This window comes from Dermacentor silvarum, chromosome 9, assembly GCF_013339745.2.
Source record: "Dermacentor silvarum isolate Dsil-2018 chromosome 9, BIME_Dsil_1.4, whole genome shotgun sequence".
Classification (NCBI taxonomy): domain Eukaryota; kingdom Metazoa; phylum Arthropoda; class Arachnida; order Ixodida; family Ixodidae; genus Dermacentor; species Dermacentor silvarum.
This window is the reverse complement of record NC_051162.1, coordinates 90,517,653-90,541,282: the sequence shown is the minus strand read 5'-3', so window position 1 is coordinate 90,541,282 and position 23,630 is coordinate 90,517,653. Positions and strand designations below refer to the sequence as shown.

At 47.1% G+C, this 23,630-nt stretch overlaps 1 protein-coding gene across 2 annotated transcripts in view; it reads left to right on the top strand.

Annotated features, from left to right (window-relative positions):
* The window catches only part of LOC119463332 (G1/S-specific cyclin-D2), a 335,797-nt gene that overhangs the window by 118,872 nt on the left and 193,295 nt on the right, over positions 1–23,630 (top strand). For both annotated transcript variants that reach the window (XM_037724130.2, XM_049656520.1), the window contains exon 2: positions 18,885–18,944. The gene's annotated coding sequence lies outside the window, so the exon portion shown is untranslated. The remainder of the gene's footprint in view (positions 1–18,884; positions 18,945–23,630) is intronic.

Here is a 23,630-nt window from a genome sequence, read left to right as displayed (position 1 = left end):
ATTGAACAGCAGCCGCTTCGAGGACAATCAGCTGTTCGGAGCACTTCGTGTAAGTAGAAGCGAGCACTGCCCTTCCAGTGACGTTTTGGCACCTCGCGGCAAAGCTCGCATGCCGCCACGACCCACAGCGGTGTCGTCGGCGGCGGCGGTGGTGGATGCTGGTGGCTTCTTCGGTCGAAAGGGAGGGAGGGTCACGGGGTGCAGCCAAAAGTCTTCTCTGGCGCGCGGAATTCCTGCTCCCGTCTCCCTCATCCTCTCTCTCTCTCTCTCTCCCCCCCCCCTCGCTGGCGTTTCCCACCCGGGGCCGCAAGAAAGATCAGAATGAGAGTCCGCTGGAAACAGGAGATTGCTCTTTCGCCCGCGCCGCCGGCCAAGGAAGCCAGCAAACAAGATGCAGACGTACAGACACCGAGAGCAACCGAAAGCAAGCAGAAATATACATCGAAAAAGCGGCGGCCCCCCTGCGACCGCGCGTAAACAGAAGACGGAGGAGCGCTGCAGTCGCACCAGCGGCAGCAGCAGCAGCAGACGACGACGACTCAACGAAACGAAGAAGCAGAAGACGACGTGCGCAAGCGTCAAGATGGCGCCGTTCGTGCGGCGGAGAGGAGGAAATCGAGGAGGAAAGCGTGCTTGAAAGCGTCGGTGGTGGTTGAGGGAGGAGGAGAGAGCAGGGCCATACGATCTGGGCCCCGCGCAAGGAAAAAAGCCTCCGAAACATGCTCGCTCTTCTCTTGCTTGAGAGGCAGTCCGGAATGTGGTGCCTACTGTCCTCACGTTCGGCGGCCAATGGCACAGCTTGTCGTCGCTGCCAACCTCGACCACAACGTCTCTGCCCCCTTCCCCCCCATCTTCCACTTCGCTTTTTCCTAGTATACGAACGCTATGTCACACGCATCTCCCCACTCCTACCCTGGGTTCTTACGACTTGCCGCCTCAACTTCTTATATATCTCCAAAATACGCGCAACTTTAGGCAGCACCCCCCCCCCCCCCCGCCTCTCTTTTGCCCACGACCAGCCAACCCCTCCTCGTCACCAGAGGACTACCATCACGAGAGCTTCTGGTATTCTTTTCCGTATTTGTTTTCTTTCATCCTTTTTTTTCTTTCTTTCTTTATATCCTCGAGATTGTGCTGAAGTTGTTCGCAGCTTTCCTTTAGCGGCGAGTCTTTCGGGGGAGAAAAACTCATTCATTGAGGGAAACTCGGTCGCCGTTCCCTGTCACTGATCGCGGCTCGAAGCGTATGAGAATGAACGGCTGTGGGAAATGAACGAAAACGTATACTAGGTTCCGTCAGCCCGTCCCCGTGCGCTCGCCGGCGGAGCGTGTAAACACTGCCGATGCTGGGGACCCCGTATGATACGCGAATAATGATGTAGACGGAGAGGAGCAGGAGCAAGATGCACGCGAGAGAAAGAAGAAGGAGAACGGAAGACCTGTCACGGGAAATAGGCTTAAGGGGGGGCACCGCACTGAAGTTGCAGCAAAATAATATTCCTTCCATCTATAACTTGTCACTGCATGAACATACAGTAAGACCTTTTTATAACGAAGTTGAAGGGGGAGGCAAAGCTACTTCGTAATATCCATTATTGCATGTACTGCAACGTCAACCTGTATGGGGATTTCAAGGGGAATTTCACTTAATTCGTTATAAGCATTAATTCGTTATATCCCGTTTCGTTTTAATGAGGTTTGACTGCTGTTTTTCACGTCTGAAGCACGGTTGCATAGGGAAAGCTTAAAAGAGAACAAGTCGAGCTGTGTTAGTAAATTACTCTCCTATGGTACCAAAAGACAAAAAAGCCAATAGCAGCCAAATCAGGCATCTTTCGTTGTCCTTAACGCCAGCACCATGGCTATCATGAGGCGTCATGTGTTGTCAGAATCAAATAAATATATGAAGTGGTTTTACGAACTACCAGCATTGAGCAGTTCACTAAAGCAGTTCGCATACGAACAGGGCCAGCATACTGTGGCATACAGCATTTAAGAATGAAAAAGAGTGCACTCTGATCACAGGGATGGAACAATGCCCTAAGCATGACTGAGGGCCAGTGGTGAGGATAACAAAATAAACAAATAAAACAAATAACCAACACAACAGCAAATAAAAACGAAAAAGAAGATATCTGTTTAGCTGGGGCAGCCGTCCTATTGACCCTTTTCGCGGAGCAGTTTGCTCTAGAGGAACGAGATGGCGCTTTCGGCGGCGCGCCATACGTTGCCTCAGCGAATGCGCACGAATACGAAACCATTACTGCTTCTGCGCTGCTACTGTGCGATCAGCTGTCGGAAATGCAACTGGGTGTTCGCTAATGCACTCTGCCCAATTGCCTCAATCGTCGCTCTATCGTCTGAGCTAACCACGAGGCTACCAGATTCCATTGAGAGGGGGGAATTAATCGACAACTCGAAGCACAGAGACACTGAATATGTAGCTTGAATTGCAGCTAGTATTGTAGAAAACCCATGTATCTTCGAGCTACATTCAGATGGATGACAATTTTTTTTCTCTTTCATGTACATTTCTTCACCTTGCGGGATGTCGCAGAACTGATTTGCCATCAATGTAATTTGAGTAAGCACTGAACGAATGTAGTTAGCTGCGTCTCGCGTCGACATTATGAAGAGCCGAGAATTATGAAGACACCAGTTTGCCAAACAGCCAAGCAGAAAAAAGGAGGGGAGCAGAAAATTTATTCAGGGAAGGAGAGGGAAATAGGCATGAGGGGGTGGTCATATTTTCTTCTTGTGCTATGTGCGAAAAAGATGTGGACAGGAAAAAACGGACAAACGAATAATGTACAAAGTTACAACTGCTTTCACAGGAACAGATCAAGTGCATATAAAGGGTGAGGAGCAGACTGAAATAGAAGCGTAAATAGAAGCGCAATAATAGAAGTGACTTTCACCTACATATGTCAAGAAAGAAAATATGAACTGCGACGAACTAGACCCTTTCATTGCCCTTATGACTGGCGAACACGAGAACAGTCGGTAGGACGTGAGTACATGCACATTCATGCCCTGAGGACCCGTTCAAGTCGCACCTACGCCACCATTAACTGCCCTCAAACATTGCCTCAAACATGCGTAGTCCAAAAAGGCGATGTCGAACACTTTCTTTGGTGGTACTCAAGCCATATCATGCTCAGAGGGACGATCTTCTTGAGAACCTACAAAGGCAAGAGCTTCGGCATGCGGGCCTGCAACACTTAAGAAGGGTCCACCATAGCTCGAATGGAAGCTTCACGTCTTCTTGCAGCAGCCGCAGTGGTTTGTGGTGACATAGCCCTAGTGACATTGCAAGATATGTGTAATCGTAGCAATTGCAGACCTCGATCCATCTGGTGCTAGACCCACCTGTAGCTACCACCACCCACACCAGCACCAACGCTATCACCACCAATTCTATCCCCGCCATTTCTTCAAGCCGCCGATTCGGCCGGCCGAAGCTCCATCGGCCTTCGCAACAAGCAACAAAGATTTGGAGAGGCGCGCAGAAATTTGGCTTAACGACGACGCAGATCCTGCTCGCGGTAGCAGGTTCAAAATCAACACCCGGGTCACTCCGAAACGAAAAAGACAAAAGTGCGCACCCGGTGTGGCCAACGACCACCGCGAAGACTTCTCTCTCCGTTTTTTTTTTGCTTCCTTCCTTATTCTATTGGCGGGAAAGCCGAATTGCTGCCTTCTTCCTTCTTCTTAATTTATCTTTAAATTTATTTTTGAGAAGTTGTACAATTCGTAGGGTCTTTTTTTTTCGCTCACCCGAGCCCTCTCCCGCCACATATCTCCCCCCCCCCCCCCCTTCCCACTCTGCTGTGGCCTGTTTTGGAGTCTTCGGCCGAAGCCGGGGCACTGGTTGGGTGGCGCTGCTATGGCGCTCTCTCTCGCTCTCTCTGTTTTCTCTCGCTCGCTTACTCCTCTTTGCACAGGGCTGCCTGGTTTCGCGCGCAAATTCCGCAGAGGTCTCCTAAAGAGCGCGGGCCCTCTTTACGGTACTTTTAAGAGATCGCCACTCGGCCGATGCGCCCCTCTCCGTCGCAGGTTCTTCCTCTCTTCGTCGCTCCCTTCGCGCCTTTTCAGCCTCTTCCATCTCATCCTCCCTCTGGCTTTCTCTCTCTCTCCTTTAACTGCCATCACAACACTTCCCACACCATTCTCCTCCCTTCCCCGTCCTTCAATCTTTTTTTTTCATTCTGCTTCTGTGAAACTCGGGACTTATCTCGATTATTGTCGCTTTTGTAGCCCTGCTTCGCCTTCCTAGTCAGTGCTTCTCAACTACGAGGTCCTTCTGTACTTGGTGGGAACTAAATCGCCACCGAACGTGGTCCGAGTGTCCCGAAAACGCTCGCGTTTTGGAATGTTTCCGCGTGGTACACAGTTCGCACGGGTGACCGTCACAACTGGAGCCTTCTTTATGCACTTCATTCATGTAGATGGCGCGGCCACAAAGCCAATGCGCGCGGGCTATTTTTTGATAGTGGAGAGGGGGGAGGGGGTTGGGGGGGGGGGGTGCGTAGTTGGTTTAGTGTGCTCGCGAATGTCTGCGTCTGAGCATATGCATGCAAACACGAGATTAGCGCACGAGATACGTACGGTATAGTCCGCTCGTAAGCAGAACATTTGATAAGTATATTACAGCCCTGATTGCAGCACATCTTTGAAATGGAGAAATGCTTTTTTTTTATCAATGTGTAAGTATCTAACGCGTGCATATTAGTCACCTTTTTTCCCCCAACGAAAGTCAAAGAATTATTGAGAGTTGCCTGCACGGACACTATAATCGTGCGCTCCATTTAAAAGTGAACCGTACTGTACGTTCTGCAGTACGCACCCCTTCATCGACAGGCTCGTTGTTACAACTGATTTTGTTAGCTGTGGCAATTTTTTTAGCATACTACTGTACATACACCAATTTTTTTAGCAGACTACTTCACATACTATAGTCGGTACGCCGTAAGTGCACGCAGGTAACATTACTAGAAACAGAGACAAGAGAACCTCGTGCCCTAAGTAAACGTTGCACACCTGGCACGTTTGCAGTCATGCCTGAATTCATTTGTCGTTTTCATTGCAGTGAAAGACGTCATCATTATAACGGAGATCTGCACAAAATATTAAGGACCAGTTTTATGGCCAGTGACTCTCGTTCGTTTGTTGTTGTTTCGTCTTTTTTTTTCTCTCTACCTCTATACGTGTTAAGTGTGTTTGTGCGTGCTAAGCTTTCCATTATTAATACTATTTTACTTATTCAGCGAGTGAAATTTGCAAAATAAGCTTGTTATTACTTCTTTAACCCTGTAATGACCAAATGCAGTTCTTTATTAAGGAATATAGAAATATAGACATAGATAGCCTCTATTATTGGCCATGGAGAGTACATTTCTAAAAGTATTGAAATGTTCAGTGTGTGAGAATTTTAATAACTAAAGTGATTAATAATTAGTAAATGGTTTGTTGAACTGTGCACAGCTGAAAACTCGCTTCAGCGTATCAAAAACGCTACTTTCGCCTCTTCGATAAGTTCCCAATGCCTAAAGCAGAATCTTGAGCTACCAAACTAAGCCTGCATATACAGGGTGTTTCAGCGAACACTTTCAAAATTCTTTAAAAGTTGCCTGTGGCAGATAGCACAATTCTAGTTCATGAGCTGGTCTACTAGAAGAGGCGGACATTACTTGTACAATAATAAATATAATGCATACTCGAATACTTAACAAAAAAACACTAAGTTTTTACCTAATTACCTTATGGTCCATATTGCAATTTTCAAATTCTAGGCGTGTAGTTCGCAAGGCGGATTCACTTGGAACGAATTCTCAGGATGACACCAATTTCGAGACTTTGCGGAGAAATGCATTGGTGTTCCGGTTACTTTTTTAAGAAGACGTCGTCTTGTGAATCGAAGCACAAAAGTAACTGGAACGCCAATGCATTTCTCCCCAAAGTTCGATAATTAACATCTCGAGCCTAGTGTCATCCTGAGAATTCGTTCCAAGTTGATCCGCCTTGCGAACTCCAGGGCTAGAATTTGTAAGTTGCAATATGGTCCATAAGGTAATTAGTTAGAAACTTAATTAGTGAATTTTTGTTAATTAGTAGATTATGCATTTTAATATTTTGTGCACGTAATGTCCGCCTCTTCGAGTAGACCAGCTCATGAACTAGAATTGTGCTATCTGCCACAGGCAACCTTTAAAAATTTTTGAATTTGTTAGCTGAAACCCCCGTTATGGTACTTTGGGTCATTACAGGGTTAAGAAATTTCCTACAGGCGAAGTGGAGTAATCTGCGGCGTACTACTTCAAACCCCCTCCAGGTGGTCCTCAATTCTACAGCACTGATTGCTCGTCCATGCCTCCTTTGTACAGCGTCATGGTAGTATGAGGGGTCTTATTTTACATACTGATGCGCTCGTCTGGTGCGTACACTGGAGTTCGTGACACTACGCGATGTCGGTTCCCATTCCTGCGTTAGCGCGATGCATCCTGTGCCTTCCATTGCCCCTACGAGTTAGCGCGCTGCTTGCGTGTGTCCACAAGATGTGCGCGCGGTCGCAACGACGCATCTGTATGTGCTTACTTTAGCTCAGTCGCTGCTGCGAAGCGGCGATTCTCTCCGCTGCGTTATTATTATTTTTTTTTTCGCACCATTCTTTCTCCCTGCTCTTTACTTCCCCCGCCACTGGACCCCCTCCAACACCCCCTCCGGACCAGCGTTCCCAGAAAAATTTCGCGGGAAAAATGCCACGCCTCCACAAGCATACAAGAGCGGTTCCCTCCTCTCTCCACCTCTCGCATTGACCCTCTCCGGCAGCTTCTGGTGTGGTGGTGGTGGTTCCTGTTTGCCGCTTATTGCACTGCCTTCTTTTGTGCGTGCGTGCGTGCGTGCGTGCGTGCGTGTGTGTGTGTGTGTGTGTGTGTGTGTGTGTGTGTGTGTGTGTGTGTGTGTGTGTGTGTGTGTGTGTGTGTGTGTGTGTGTGTGTGTGTGTGTGTGTGCACGCGCTTGTGCTTGTGCGTGTGTGTGCTTTACTTCAGTTATTTCTAGTTTCTTGGAATTGTCCCCTAGCGACATATAAAAGTATTTCACTTTGTTCCCAATGAAGTGTCGACGAAGTACTTAGGTTGTGCTGGCGTCAGCACTAATTCTGCAATCAAAGGAAGAAACGACAATGCTAGTAAATGTGCGGGTAGTGTGCCCGTTCTTGAAAATTCTAAAATTGGGCGTAAAGTCAGTGCTAATTGTAGATCTCAGCATGCGTAGGGTTGATAGGCTAATTTACGGACGAGAGCTCATTCACATTTCGCAAAAAGAAAAGAAAAAAACGCAAGAAAAAGCCAGCTTGGTCTTTTCCATGTAACCTTTTCATCATTCAAAGACAGCCCACTGTCTCCCAGGTTATTTTGATACTTAATAACTTTTAATGTTCATATGGGTAACCATGTCAAACGCGTATTAATTGTCGCTTTCATCCCTGTGTAAAGCGTGACTGAAACGAAAGGTTAGACCTAGAGTAACGACTTTTAACCAAAAGATCAATGGACTCCCTTTGCAGTTATCACGAGGTTAAACTTAACGAGCTGACGAGATAGGTCTGAATCTCATCTGAATGTCATCGCTGTTTGACTCGCGAATTTGGATATAGTTGAGCAAGTTATCAGACCCGAGTTACGCCTGCGGCTGTGAACAAATTTACTGCAACAAATTGAAGAATTACTACAAGTGAACAATTACTGCAACAAGTTGCGCACACCAACTTTGTTGGTGTGCTCAAACTGGTTTCAGCCAATGATCGTTGGCGTACGCTGCGACTTTGTTGGTGTGCGCAAACTGGTTTCAGCCAATGATCGTTGGCGTACGCTGCGACTCGGACCGTCCCTGACAGTCTGGGCAGTCCGAGACAAGAAATGGAAGAGATCCACGTAATCGCCGGACGCTTTCCTTGCACGGGAGAAATAAAGAAAAAAAAACGAATAAGAATATAAAGAAGAAGAAGAAGAACGCTCTGTGGGCACAACATGTGAAGTTCGGGGGGAAAGAAAAGTTATGAAAAGGGCCTGCGGAGCACAAAATAACATCTTCAAATATTTGACAGAAAGGTACCGGGTAAGTAACGACAGAAAAATAGGCGCGCTGCTGCGGAAAGTTGGGCTTCAATGGAACCCCGCCCGGGAAAAGGTTACGACTCGTCTATCAGCAGGTTGTCCGTGCGTCCTTGTGTCCTGACAAGCCGCACGCACAAGCGCGCACGGATGATCGGTCGCGGTCTTCACGGCCGCTGTGTGCACGTAAGCTTGTCGTAGGCTGGACTGCGCCGAGTATACGTTTACGACGCAGTTGAGCAAAACCAACTGCGCCGCAAACCCCTGACCGGACCGGATGCCGCAGTGCCGGATCCCGCCTTCCCTGGCGCGGCGCGCACGCGCACCTCTCATACTCGGAGAGGGGGGACCGGGACCCTTGGTCGTAAAAGTTTTCTCGCCGTTTCGAAAGTCCTTTTTTTTTCCACCGCCAGCTTGTTGCCACCACTTCTCGGATGTTATACACCGTGTACTCAAATCCACGGGACGTCTCTGGTTCTTCTTTATTCTCGGACAATGCAAACCGTTGGTGGCCGATCGCCGTCGTGACGTGCGAACGCGTTGCGTGTTCGGTGTTGGTCGTGTAGATCTCTCCGATCCTTTAAGTCCACGCGTACACGAGGTCCTTTGTAGGGCTGCAGGCGCCACAATGCGCAGTTTTACAGTTTGTGCCCCGCGGATAAGGAGTCGGGTTGCTGGGAGTTTCGATTTTATGGGTGTCTCTGTGTTGGCAACTCTGCATTTAGTCTGTATATAGATGTTCCATGCTAAAGGGACCCGGTTACTGGATTTCGTGGTGGTCTTTTTGTCAATGGAGAGTTTGGAAAACTTCGAGTGGGCAATAATATGGCGGTGTCCAGACTGCGCCCCGTACTGCTCGGCAAGCGTGTAATCGATGATTCTGAGTACACTGCCGTTAGCTTTGTCAGCTGAAGAGGTTTGTTACTCCTCAATATTTACGCGGAACGTCAATTTAGTGGTCAATTACCAGTATTCATGATTTAATGGTGTCTCTGAGGGTACAAATCTAAATTTTTCAACAGCTTCCCTTTGTTGGCTTGTTAATTTAAGCAGGGACTATTTCTATATAAATTAATAGTAGTTGGAAGTGGTATTTGTACAATCTACAAGAAGGATCATTTAAACGAAACCTCTCCTTCGTAGACCGCTTCAATTTATACATTAACCCTTCAGCGCTCTTTAGTTTTCTAGACAGAAATGAACGAGCTTCCTATATTAAAAAAACTAATTTTTAATCATTCGATTTCATTAAAAAGATTCTTCAATAACAATCACAGGCACTATAAGCCAGCACCGCTTTCGGAATTCTTACATTTCATCTATTACATGTCTGGCATCAGACAATAGTCATGAAGACATATGTACGGACATACAACGAAAACCAAGAAATGCAGAGGTCACATAGGCGCACCATGGCACAACATGCAGTTTTAGAAATAGCTCATCCAAGCGACTTAGCGCACTCAAAGCCCCACGCTCTGCTTGCATTCCCTTGTAGTCCTTCTGCGTTTTTGTTTTTGTTATTTTTTGTTTACCTTTTTGGGCATTCTTTCGCAAGCCCAGCGGTTTACGTCCCCTAACTCTGGGTGAACACAACCTAAAACTCCCTAGTCCCATCGTCGCGCCAACTGTGACTTCGCTCCTTAGTTATACTACCAGTAAACATTTCAATTGCTTGGAGGTGCACTGAAAAAGTCTTTTTAATGAGGCCGCATCATTCTGACTTTTTAATAAACTTGCAAACCTCGATTCACGCTACACCTAGGCCCGCTAACCTTTTGCAACTTTGTGCTAGCCATCCCTTAGCTCTTTTACTGCTCACGCTGTCATGTACTGGCTCTGCTCACACTTCCGATAAAACTTCCTCTATCGATACAGCCTTCTTGGTCGCCAGTTTAAGATCTCACAAACGTCCAAGGAATCACATCTGGAGGCCCAGTGTTCTCTCGGGTTGACAATTATCGGTGTTCGTTTGGCAATGCACAGGAACGCTCGATCAACTGTTCTGTCTCCGTCCTTATCGGAGAGAAGGCCATGTAGGTCGCGAGCGAGTTTGTAGCCATCTTACACAAGCCTCCTCTCCTCCACTTAGATGTTGCTTCCTTGTAAATAGAATGACTAGTTATGACCCGTCATCAGCCCCGATACAAAGCGGCAGTAGTTGTCTGTCTGTCTGTCTGTCTGTCTGTCTGTCTGTCTGTCTGTCTGTCTGTCTGTCTGTCTGTCTGTCTGTCTGTCTGTCTGTCTGTCTGTCTGTCTGTCTGTCTGTCTGTCTGTCTGTCTGTCTGTCTGTCTGTCTGTCTGTCTGTCTGTCTGTCTGTCTGTCTGTCTGTCTGTCTGTCTGTCTGTCTGTCTGTCTGTCTGTCTGTCTGTCTGTCTGTCTGTCTGTCTGTCTATGTCTGCCTGTCTGTGTCTGTCTATGTCTGCCTGTCTGTGTCTGTCTATGTCTGCCTGTCTGTGTCTGTCTATGTCTGCCTGTCTGTGTCTGTCTATGTCTGCCTGTCTGTGTCTGTCTATGTCTGCCTGTCTGTGTCTGTCTATGTCTGCCTGTCTGTGTCTGTCTGTCTATGTCTGCCTGTCTGTGTCTGTCTATGTCTGCTGTCTGTCTGTCTGTCTGTCTATGTCTGTCTGTGTCTGTCTGTCTGTGTCTGTCTGTCTGTCTGTCTGTCTGTCTGTCTGTCTGTCTGTCTGTCTGTCTGTCTGTCTGTCTGTCTGTCTGTCTGTCTGTCTGTCTGTCTGTCTGTCTGTCTGTCTGTCTGTCTATGTCTGTCTGTCTGTGTCTGTCTATGTCTAGCTGTCTGTGTCTGTCTATGTCTGCCTGTCTGTGTCTGTCTATGTCTGCCTGTCTGTGTCTGTCTATGTCTGCCTGTCTGTGTCTGTCTATGTCTGCCTGTCTGTGTCTGTCTATGTCTGCCTGTCTGTGTCTGTCTATGTCTGCCTGTCTGTGTCTGTCTATGTCTAGCTGTCTGTGTGTCTGTCTATGTCTGCCTGTCTGTCTATGTCTGCCTGTCTATGTCTGCCTGTCTGTCTGTCTGTCTGTCTGTCTGTCTGTCTGTCTGTCTGTCTGTCTGTCTGTCTGTCTGTCTGTCTGTCTGTCTGTCTGTCTGTGTCTGTGTGTTTGTCTGTGTCTGTCTGTGTGTCTGTCGGTCTGTGTCTGTCGGTCTGTGGCCGTCCCGTGGGGCGCGCGCGAGCACACTGGATACAGGTCGCACTGCCCGCAGCGGGGATCGCTCCTTCTTGACGCGTTGAATGGTGCGAACCCCTTCGAAACAACCCATCCCATCCCAGACTTCGGACCGGGACGCACAAGGGTGCGACCCGTGGCGAATGTGCGGCGCCACTCGAAAAAGCCGCGCTATCCGCTGCGGCCTTTTGGCGAAGCCGACAGTACGCTGCCTCTTCGTCATAGAAGCGTGTAGGGTCGTTGGTGGAGGCGCATCTCGTCCAACTATGTGGGTGCCGATCAACACAAGCGGGGAATCGGCCGACGGCCGTATACGAAGGAGCCTATAGCTGGACCGTGCCGTAGTAAGCACCCGGGTTGGGGTGGGGGTGCCCTCTCGCGAGCCGATGGACGGTGTTGATGGGAGCACGGAGCGGCCACTGAAGGAGGATAGAAGTTGGGGAGGCTTAAGTGGGGGCGAAGGGGTGGTGTGTGCGAGCATGCGCAAGAATTAGAGAGGGGTCCGTCGAAATAGTAGCGGAACTGTTCCAGGCACACAGTCGGTTCGCCCACTCTATACTCACTCGATAGAAGGGCCACCCCCTCGAAAAACTGATGGTCGTCGCCCCTTAAGGAGCCATTATTACGTCCCGAAACGCGCGCTGCGAGAGGCATTCCATTACTTCTGGCCGCGGCTACGAGGGGGCGCCAGGGTCGGTGGTGGTCAGTGTTTGTCCATTACGCGAATCGGCAAGCGGCGCCCTCTGCGGGGTGATAAACAGAAGTAGGGAGGAAGAAAGAAAGAAAAGAAACAACAGATGGAGATGGAAAGAAAAAGAAACCGCGGGGAAAATGAAACAAAAGAGGGGGGACCATCCTTTTGGCCAGTGTACGAGCCGAAACGACTCCCACCACGTAGGACGAGAAGCGTGGTTTGGGACCATTCTACGACGGACATCATCCGCGTTCTGCAACTCAGCGCTGCTCCCGCGTCCTTCCGGTTTCTTTATTCAATCATTTGCTTTCTTTTTTTTTCTTATTTCGCAGTTAAGTTACTCTGCAGGACGGTGTTGCGCACGCAATGCGCGCGCGAGAACGCAAACTGGCGCGTGTGTTTGTATACCCAGCGACTCTGGCGTCACCTACCGGCAAACAAACGCAGTGAGCAAGTTGCCGCCGTTGCTGCTTTTCAGCCGCGTCCTGTAATTTGCGCCGCAGTGCCGCTCCGAGAAGCGGGACTCCGGTGCAATCGCGAAGTTCTAAGGGAGCGGTCTGTACTGTAGTTTTTATACTATCCGCTTCACTGATGTTTTTTTTTTTTTTCGCTGCTTTTTTTTTTGCGTGTGTGTGTTTTCGGTCCCCAACTCCCCGCGATGCCAATTCCACAAACAAGCCTTGTTCGAAAGTCCCGGTCGACTCCTTGTGTTGCTCCCATTCTGGGTTATTATTGTAGCTGTTGTTGCTGCTATTGCAGTAGTTGCTATTGTTGATTTTCCTGTCCTTCCGGAATAAGAGGTAATGTTTTCTTTTTCCCTTGCTTTCGACTGGCTGCGCAGTAGGGTCATTCCCAATTTGAGGAATTTCGCAGATGTAACCGCTAGTTTTGGCCAACGCGGCGTTGCTTCCTAACTTATTGTTGTTTCACGTTTTTTTTTTCTCTCTCGCTTTTTTTTTAGCAACATCGAATACACTTGAAGCTCGCGTTTTAAAACGAGACTTTCCCGTACTGGAAGCTCGTTCATTAAATTTCACGTGCAGCCGCAAGGCGTTAATTCTAGTGACTTTACAAATATTGCCAAGGACGTTCGATAAGTTATTGACAGAAAGAATAGGTTAGAGGAAGCGACATAAGGTCGAGGAAATGTCATTAGATTACAAATTTTAATGTTTAAAAAGCCTCGTGTGTGCCCACTTGGCTTCTTTTATTTATTTGATTGTTCGCTTGTGTATTTCCTTCGCTTTTAAATTAGAGGGATAGAAATACTTAATTTAACTGACTGCTTGTCCGAGTAATCAATTTTATGGAATAACTTGATGGTTTGTATAAGGGTTCCAGTAGTTTTGAGAAGTTTTTCTCGGGTCATTCCTCTCTATACTTATTTCTTGTTCTTATCGCAATATTTGCGCAGTTCGGGACGTTTTTTGAATAGCAGGGTCCTTATGTGCGCAATTTCTCACGCAGCCGCAGTTATGTACGCCTTCTAAATCCTTATTGGATGTTAAACTTGAGAAGTTTGGCCACATATAGGGCCGGCTATCTCAATATCTTAGCTAAGAAAAACAACCAAAACACACACAAATAATAATCATGAAACGCTGCCAAAAGTCTATAACGAAATAGCTACAATAACCGAGCAAGTTCATGGATCATTGAAAAAAAATAGGGAGATAGATAAGAAAAGGTTATAAGACCACAAGAACAGCACAAACATGGATAAGGAATGGAAAGGTGTTGAAAATTAAAAAAAAAAGGCCACATAAACTGCTGTTCCCACACATTTTATCAAACCACTGTTGATGAGAAAATCTCTTGGAGCCTTGAGAGCTAATCTGTGTTTGCTGGAACACGACCAGGGTCCAGAAACTTTTTGCACAGAAGGAATGGCGCCTATCTTTCAGACGACTGCGAAAAGATGTCTCGCTGACGAACAGGTCGTCGGCATTCGGTGAGACAGTTCTCAATGGAAGCTTCATTTATGCCATAGTGCTAGTACTCAGATGATGTCCTTTTCTTTACAAATGTCCAAAGATGGGCGTATATTGGCTACATCAAGACGTAAGTGATTTGGGAGCGCGTCTAACCTGCCGTCCATCTTGAGGTTTACCGAGAAGGTACTTGCGGTAAACAGTACACTTGACGAAGTATAGGGATAGAGGAAGGCAAGGTTGAAATATTATAAGCTTTTCTTTTGCGAGTCGTTCCGCATTTTGAAGGAAAATTAGCGAACGAGGAAGTCTTTGATATCCTGCATTAATATCCTGCGGAGCGACTCCAGGTATTGTCATTAAAAACGAAGAACCTTGAAACACTTGGATTAGGTAAAGAAGTGCACAGATACGGTATGTGCTATGTTAAATGATTAAAAACAATGAAAGCAATGGTGATGTGGACCTGATGACGGACGCGGAGCGCGAACTCCTATCTCGCATTATCACTATAAGGTAATCGTGCGAGCGCTCATACCTGAGTGGAAACAGGCGAAAAAGAAATAATTGAAAGTTGAAAAATAGTATGGCATTGTGACACTCTTCGCGACTCGATTTCAGCCGGGTCGACATCGGGAATGCGTGGGGCAACTTCGGAATGCTCCGCGTGCTACACATCTCTCAACCATGACGTGCTTTGCTCTGAAATGGCCGCCTGTGCGAAAGATTTCCCGAGGAAGCTTATTCGTGGAAATTTTCTCATTATGCAAATGTGTAGCTCAATTTCCCGAAGCTACGCGGAATGTAATTTCAAATGTCGGACAATGCTGATGCGCAGATTCCAGTGCAACTAACGCAATGAAAAAAGCTCCGCTACCAAAACCGCTGAGATCTCTCTGCAAGTTACTTTGCTGTGCTTGCAATATTAGAAGCCTTCAATGATTATGTAAAGTTCATGGGTTGAATGCATAATAACGGCAGATCTTGCTGGTAGAAGGAATACCAGCAGATGTTCTTTTAAACGACGTGTTGCGCATGAACGCTTGTACGTTTGCAATGTGTGCAAATCCCAGGGAACACTGAACACATGCCGTAATGGGCAGAGAGTTCGGAACAACTAATTGTCAAATTTTTGAAGCCAACACCCTTTATTAGAGAACGAGGATATCTCTAGCGCATCACTTCAGCCTTAGAGCCTCATTCCCCACAATTCAGAAGCTGCTAAATAACCACCGAATTAGAACAACAGCCGATGATGTTAAATTTCAAACAGCAAGTTTTGGGGTAAAATGATTACTGAAATTTGACAACACGCAGTAGAATAATTTATCGGTTCGCAGCCCTAATTAGGCTTTTTTTCAATGCTCTGTGCTTTCTTGTGATTTGATACTAGCAATTAACCGACGATACCCACTATGGGACATTTTTATTTACTAATTTAATATATTCCTAGTGGTAACTAGTGACATCTAGTAGGTCAAGTTAACCATAAATGTCCAGGAACTGACAAACTGCAAAGTGGGAAGACGATCCAAAAACAGGTATCGCTTTAAAAAAACGCACCGTCATCATATGGGCAGCGCGACTGCTTGAAACGCAAAGTGCCACTCCTATAAGCCGAGCTGTCTCATAACAGTCAATCCCCATAGTTCCATAGCAACCGCAAGCACACCGCCAACCGACATCTGCCTGGGGATGTAAACCTACACAAAGTACCTAAGTGCTCTACGTATTCTCCCTGCCCACGTATCTCCCGGCGTGTTGCCACGACGGAGGTTCCATCATGTCGGTTGATCAAGGAATAAAGCACACACGATCCTACTGCTGCAAACTCGCGCTCTCCGGATCGACACAAAAGTTTAAAATCAAGAAGAAAAAAATATTTGAAATAGTAGCAGCTGGAAGAGAACATTGGCATTCCAACTGCGAGTGGGTGGTCTTTGAGCCGCGTTTGACCGACTCCGAAGCTTCAATTGTAACTCATCGCACCGCAAGAATCGTGAAGAGATAGAGAAGAAAAAAGAAAAAAAAAGGAACAGAACATTGCTACTAAAGAACAGCCCGTAACGTCGCCGAACGTAGAAGCAGAAGCCTGACATGTCTCCGTGTTAAGATGCCACGACAGTGACAGCATATGCCACCCACCTTCACGAATGAACTTGGCCACATTGGCGGCATAGCGGCTATTAGACATGCGTTCGTGACGGCTGCTACAAAGGCAGACGAAACTGAACGCGCACTTCGCAGTCGCATGACGTGGGTATAGACAGTCGAGGCCGGAATGTCTTTAGGACAATCCAGGGGCGCAAAGTTTCGGCGCGGTATAGTCTCTTGTTCACTTTCGGATTCTATTCTTTCTTTTGTCTTTCGCTTGCACTTGCGCGCAAGCTGTTAGTCGGCACGGGTCACCTGTTGCACCTTCGACTCGCGCATGTTGAAAAAAAAGTCAGCAATACGCGTCTTGAAACCGAACGACGTCACCGGGTCGCTTGAGCAGTTGCGTGATCAACCTAACATCCGCGCATGACACATAGAACACCCTCATACCCCCCTCCCCCCCACACACAAACACATACACGAACTCTCGCCCACCACTGTTGTGCCTATGTGTTGTCGAATGTACAATCATATCTGACTGAACATGCATTTCTGCGCGCGCCAGAAGCGCGGAGTATAGCGAGTGTTCATTTGTGCGTTGAGGGTTTCGGCCAAATCAAGGCGAGCGAGCGACAGGGCTTCGGAATTCGCCAGCAGCAGCAAAATAATCCAGTGTAGTAGTAGCAGCAGGAGCAAGAGCAGCAGAAGCGCTCATGTCCTAAAACCCAGCTGCTGAGTTGCTCTTTGGACAACCTGTCTATCTCGCGCGTGCGAGAGCGATAGATGGAATCCCAGTCGCGAAGTGTGTGATGACGCACAGAGAGCCGCGCTCTTCCGTTGGCTTCGCAGAGGTGGTTGCTTGACTGAATATTGATGCGAAATTCGCCATTTCAGTGCTTTCACGCCGTCTTGCCGTGAGCTTTTCTTTCGCACAAATGTCTCATCATTTGCGGGCTACCTTCCCTAATGATATCTTCCGTGTCACGATCACATATAGAGCCCGTCCGAGATTTCCTACATTAAAAAAAAAATAAAAGGTCATGTCTCGTACTCTCAACATCATATATGTTCACGTGTAATCAACAAAGTATATAGATGTGTTCATTTTTTATAGGCGCATATAGTGATGTGGAACCCGTTTTACATGTACAGTCGGCGTAAAGAGTTTACAGAGTGTAGGCTTCGCAAAAGAGTTAAACAAGTATTAATACTAAGAATGTTGATTTTCTAACGACGTCATGGTCGCAGCTATTAAAACGGTAAAAATCTACGCTCTTCGTTACACTATAGTACAGACTGCAACTCGCAATAATGAACTACCGTGCCCAGATGCACAAATATATATATTTTAGGTAACACCCCACGTAGAGAGAGAGAGAGAGGAAAGGAAGGAATGAAAGGCAGGTACGTTAACCAGACTGTGCAGTTTGCTATCCTATATGTGGAGAGGGTGATGACAGAGTGAAAGAAAGAGGGAGAATACGACAGTTCAGATTATGACGCACAAAGGACGATGCGCACCGTTTCAATGCAGTCGGTCACTCCAGTTTGTTGCTTTCAGGAATGCGCTCCGTAAACTTTCGGTCGCCGATACTGGTTTGTCCGCAAACTTCCCACCCGTTTGCCGATAACCGGGTTACCGGAGGCGTAAACGTGAGCGGTAGGTTCGGTGGCTTCACCTCGTGGCGCAGAGCTCAACGAGACGAACACAGAGCTATTAGTGCAGTAACCGAGTGTATTCTATTTCGCTGCTGCTGCAAAATTTCGGCAGTGGCGTAATTGTGAACACGTTGCCTTTTAAATGTATTTTTTCGACAACAACACTCACGCAACACGAAAACGTGTCTACAAGCCATTGTTGGACAAAACGTTACAAGGTGTCCCTATACCAGCGTCCGGTAGACCAGTACTACGCAAGCGCCATCGCGTAAACCGGAATACCGGCCACGTTGTGGGGCACATGTTTTCTTTTTTTCGTCATAACGGCGCCTGTTCCCTTCGAACCGTTCTAACATGGTTTCCGGTCTACAGGTGTATAAGACGCCAGGCATGCGCAAGCTATGTAACCATATGAAAGAAACTTTTTGTTTATTTTGAAGGTTTGCCCAACGGTATAAATGATTATATTTTTACACTTCAATACGCGAAGAATCGCTCTTGCTATAATTTACCCTATATACTAAATTGTATGAGGACTGAGAAAAAACTTAATGGGGATCTTTCATTTCTCTCTATATGTAGGTCATAGATTCACAAACGGCCTTCTGCAGTCACCGGTCTTTCCATCTGATATTTGGCATGGCATAATGATGGGGATGGTAATTAACCTGAAGCTAACTGCTAAGCGTGATATTGCGAAAGTGCCAATGCAGGAGGAAAGTTCCCGTAAAATTTCAAAAATTAAAAATTATGGGGTTTTACGTGCCAAAACCAGTTCTGATTATGAGGCACGCCGTAGTGGGGGACTCCGGAAATTTGGACCACCTGCGGTTCTTTAACGTGCACCTAAATCTAAGTACACGGGTGTTTTCGCATTTCGCCCCCATAGAAATGCGGCCGCTGTGGCCGGGATTCGATCCCGCGACCTCGTGCTCAGCAGCCCAACACCATAGCCACTGAGCAACCACGGCGGGTATCCCGTAAAACTTCAGACTGTAAAAGTAAATGTGTGTGCGTAATGATATTGTTATAAATGCTATAAAGAAAGAAGACACAAGGAGCAAACTTATGCATTTTATCCACCATTCGCATTCACCTTCCACCACCATCATACAATGTAAAATCGATGTCGTATAGCGCTAAGCTTTGTAAAGGTTGTTGGATGAATGTTGGATTTCTTTTTTTTTTTTTTTTTTGCTTGCGCAGTTGACGACGCGAACCTGGAGGCAGAGCCCTGGATATTTCTGGAGCCAGGCAGAATAACGGGTAAGGCAACGCAGCTGTCCCCATCTCGTATTTCTGCGACGCGTTTACAAGAAGCGATGTTTTTGCGGTGGAACTTCGGCTTGCGCGGACGGAGGCCGATTGCAGTTTTCGCTTATAAGATGTCCAGGAGGACCAATGAAATGGTGAATCTTGGGGAAGTAACGTAGTTTCCATGATAAGATATCACGCGAGCATCCAGTTTCCACTCGTTGACGACACGGAGTATGTTACATTGCAGTATACCACTGTATTTTCAACTAGTTCAACTTTCAATTTCATTTCTTATATTCTGCTCATTCTACTTTTCGCTTCGCCATAGGCCATGAGCTACTCCATATCCGAGTTCCATGATTTATAAAAAGATTGTATGCCTCTGATCCTATACATCGAATAATCCCATATAATAAGGAATACAGTCGAACGCGGATATATCGAACCCGCATATAACAAATTATTGTGTATGACGAAGAGAAGTAAAATCCCCTTAAAAATTTTTGTATAGAATTTTTAATTTATATGCCGAATTACCTATATATCGAACTTTTTTGTGATCTTCAGATTCGGTATATCCGGGTTCGTTTGTACTATATAAATGTACGTGCGCTCCAGTACGAACATATCGGATTACCGTACGTGAGGGTGATGGGCCATATCTTCTTTTGTATTTATTGACGGCTATTCCGCGTACCTTTCGATAGCTAGAGATCAGCGGCAACGATGTAAAAGACACGATTTACAGCAGCCATTGCGTTCGTTGTAGTGGCTCAGTTATCGTGTAGCTAGCTAAGGCCACAGCTGTAGAGAACTTGAGATTCTCGCGTCTAAGATTTGTCTGTCTTAGTTCAGTCCCAGCTAAATAACTATAGAGGACCACGCAATAATAAACCCACGCAACGACGACACTTTCTCGTCTCCTGCTGCTGCGTACGAGCGCAGCGCACAACGCATCACACTCGTACGCTGGCATTCTTCAGTGCTGCACCGAACTAGTGCGCGAAGCTTAACATCAGCTGAGTAAGAAAAAAAACAAAACATAAGCACGTATACTAAATAAGCGCTGATAGATGCTACATAAGACATAACTATTGGCCGTATGATTATGTTGTTGCATTGGAGCTTCTTCAACGCGGCAAGAAACTGGAATTGAACGCTAACATTGCTTCGAAAAAAAACAAGAGTAGAAAGCAATATATAATAGAATGGGGGGGGGGGGGGGGGCAAAAAAACAAACCTGCGGATCATATGTCACACGTCAGCAAACGAACAGGATTTATGATGGAGCTCTCGCGCTGCACCTTCTTAAGCATTGCACAGAACTCACTTCAAAAGCGTAGTCCGGACTGAGAAACAAACAATAAAAATGAGGCATAACCAAGGAACACTAAACGAAAAGCTAAGGCGAGTTACGTAAGCCCGGACAATATACCCTGTATACACTTGTACAACGCGAAGCCATTCCCTCGCCAAGCCTTCCTGCGCGTTCGTTCCTCCGATCCGCGCCCGCTGACCTTGTGCGAAAGCGTGATTGGCTGAGAGGAGACGAGGGCGTAAGGGCTCCTTTTACACTCTCGGCTAACACCCTCCTCGCGGACGCTACTGCGCAGTTACTCCTTTCGTGTTTTCGCGTCTCTCCGTGTCGTCGTCGTCGTCGTCGTGGTTGTATAGCAGGACTGGTGATGCTATAGCGGCGAGATCATACGCAACACACACGCGCACCACCACCCTTGTGCAAGCACGTTGATGTGCCAGCGATGTACAGGTACCGCCGCCGACTGACGCCCGCGCCAATAGGACCGAGCTGCGTGGGTGCGTAGCCCGCTCCGATTGGGCTCTCGAGCAAAAGGGGGGGGACTAGTCAAGCGAGCGTAGCGTCAAAGGAGGAGGTCGCCACCTTCTCGTCAGCCGTCCTACTTTCTTTCCTTTCTTTAGCTTTCTTCTTTCAACCCGCTTACGCCCGCGCTATTCTTGCGGCGACCATTATACTACATGTACGAGTTGTTCTGACCGAGCCGAGACGATTGTGTTGTGTGCTACGTCGGTTGGGAGCTCCTTTGAACACCAGCGCCTAGGGAGGGCGACGCCTTGCAGAAATTACACGAGAGCAAGGAACTGCTATAGAGTAACTTGTGTAATGATGTTTCCCTTTCTTTGTATAGTTTGTCTTTCGACGTTCTTCGATGTTTTTTCGCGTACGGTGTTCTCGGAAAGAAGTTTAAAGGGCTGCTTTGCTTGCTTGAACGACGCGATTTCGTCGTGTTGGCGTGGAATCTGCGCGGGTCTGGAGCTCTGCCTGTCTGGAGAGGTTATTGACACCGGTCTTCGCATGACGCGGATCAATGATATCAGGCGACTATTAAGTGCTGGGCAAAAAAAAAAAAGCAATGAAAGAAGATGCTTTCCCTCTGGAATGAGAAGGCGACGTGCATTGCAGGGACTAAGTCTGCCGTCGAAAGATTAACGGCCTACGTCTGACTGTCATGCAGAAGGTGAACTCTTTAAAACTCTGGAGCGCGCATGCGAAAGCCCAGCTGCATTTTATGCTTACACTTTGACTATTAAAGAATTGCCAGAGGCTCCTTTTGCACAAGTAGAACGCCTGTCATATACTTCGTTTCTTCCTTGCTTAATAACTGTTGAGGAAGGAGAAGGTAGGCTACGTTAGAGCCGGATATACCAATTCTCAGGTAAGAATTTGAAGCTACCCATTTCTCTTTATAACGCGCTTATGCATTCCACAGAAACAGCTGCATACTAAGCTTACAGACAAAAAATAATAATAATAGTCCAACGCCCACAGGGCAATAAAAATATTTTTATGTGCGCGCATACAAATGCCACATTGTTCTAGTATTCCTAAAATGAAACACAAAATGTAAGTAGAGTTACGAAGGATCTGAGAAATCAGGGCAAATTAGATTGCTCTGCGCCAGGGCTATCGAATCACATTTCTGTTTAGCCGGTCCATGACCTTGGACCAAGTACTACAGGTACAGAAAAAATCTACGCATTTCCGCAGGCACCTAAAGTTTGCTCCGATGCTTAGTTATACAAGCCAAGTGGCCGTACTCTTCATAAGAGAGTGCGAGAACTCAGCACGATGGAGTTTTACGTGCGAGCAAGCACTTCACTAATTAAGGAGCGAAGTAGACGTACCCCATGGAGTACACATATACCTATGGTCAAAGGATTATACGACGTGCCCAGCTCCACTTCATTCTATTAATCTAGACTATCAGCTACACGCATTTGCTAAACCACACTGCATGTAGTGTGATTCGTGTTAGGTTCATTATTTTCCATGCTCCTCGTGTTGCAGTGTCGTTAGGTTCAAGTTCCTTTGTTCTCCCCGGAGTATCGGTCCCACTGATTAATAGTAGCAGATTACAATGACTATGCTCTTGTGAGCTAGATAGCTTACACCTACACTACTGGATCTTAAAGGACGCCAGCCTGCCAGCGTTTGACGCATAGAAGCGGAGACGGCCTGCGACGCCACCGCGGCTGATCTTGACGCTTCAAGGCCGCCGAGCTCAGCGACCTATGCGCAGGTAAATACCCGGGCCGAATATATCGCCTGCCCTTCCCTTTAAATGTCCGCCGCCGAAAGCGCGCAACCAAGCAGTTGAGGTGTTATCTCGCTCAAGGGTCCGCTGCGGTCACTGAAGGCGCAGCGTTTTATGACGTTGGTGCGCTCCGCGCTCCCGCCGATTGTAGCAAGTGCGCATGCGTCGAGACACGTGCCGTCGTCTGGTGGATTTTGCGTCTTTGCAGCGTACTGAGGAAGGAGGGGCGTGTGGCGTCACTATATTGGCAGGGGTGTAAGGTTAAAGTGTTACTAAAGTACGGTTAAAGTAGGGTGTAGGGTTAAAGTTACTAAATAACACTTTAGTAGGGCTAAACTGCTTCCGACGCGCTGTTCGAGTGGAAAAGAATATAGGCTTGTTCAACTAGCGAAGATTACAGTGAGAACAGAAGGAAAAAAATGTGATTGAGATTATCGTTTTTTTCTTAGCTTTACTATTTTCTTTATTTTTCCTTTTCTTCGCTGGTCGTGCTAAACTCGTCGTTTATTTTGCTATCTCAGTACAGTATCGGCATAGAACTGGCACGAGGGCAACTGGAGGGGGGTATTCTGTAAGTGTCCACGTAGTGGATATGTCCATTTCGACTGCTGCTGAAGTTCCAATTGGCTGGGCTGGGGAATGCGTGAGAAGGAAGCAGGTGCCCCCAGCCAATCAGCGCTTCAGCAGCAGACGAAATGGGCGTGTCCACTGAGGAGGCACTTATAAAATATCCCCCCCCCCCCCTACCTCTGCGATAGTGTTTAGTCCGGAATACTTTCAACGTCGCATGTACCCAAAAGCAAGGCTTCAATCACGGAGTACTATTGCCTACTATTTGTTCTGCTGTTTTCTACCATCACATTAGGGAGCAACTCATTAAAAAAATGTATATAAGTTTAGAGTTAGCGATCTCCTCTCCATTTCCTTTCGTCAGGTCATGTGCTTTCACGCTTCCCATCTTATAATACTATTTCATGTTCGCCATTTTCCTTTTTGGTTTGCAGACGCAGTGGTTCGCATCGCGCTTTGTCTATTGGTCGTGACCTCCCCTTCCCTTGACATATATGGATGGCGAGAAAGGTGACTCGGATAGCTGTAGATATCTGCGGTCCACAAAACTTGT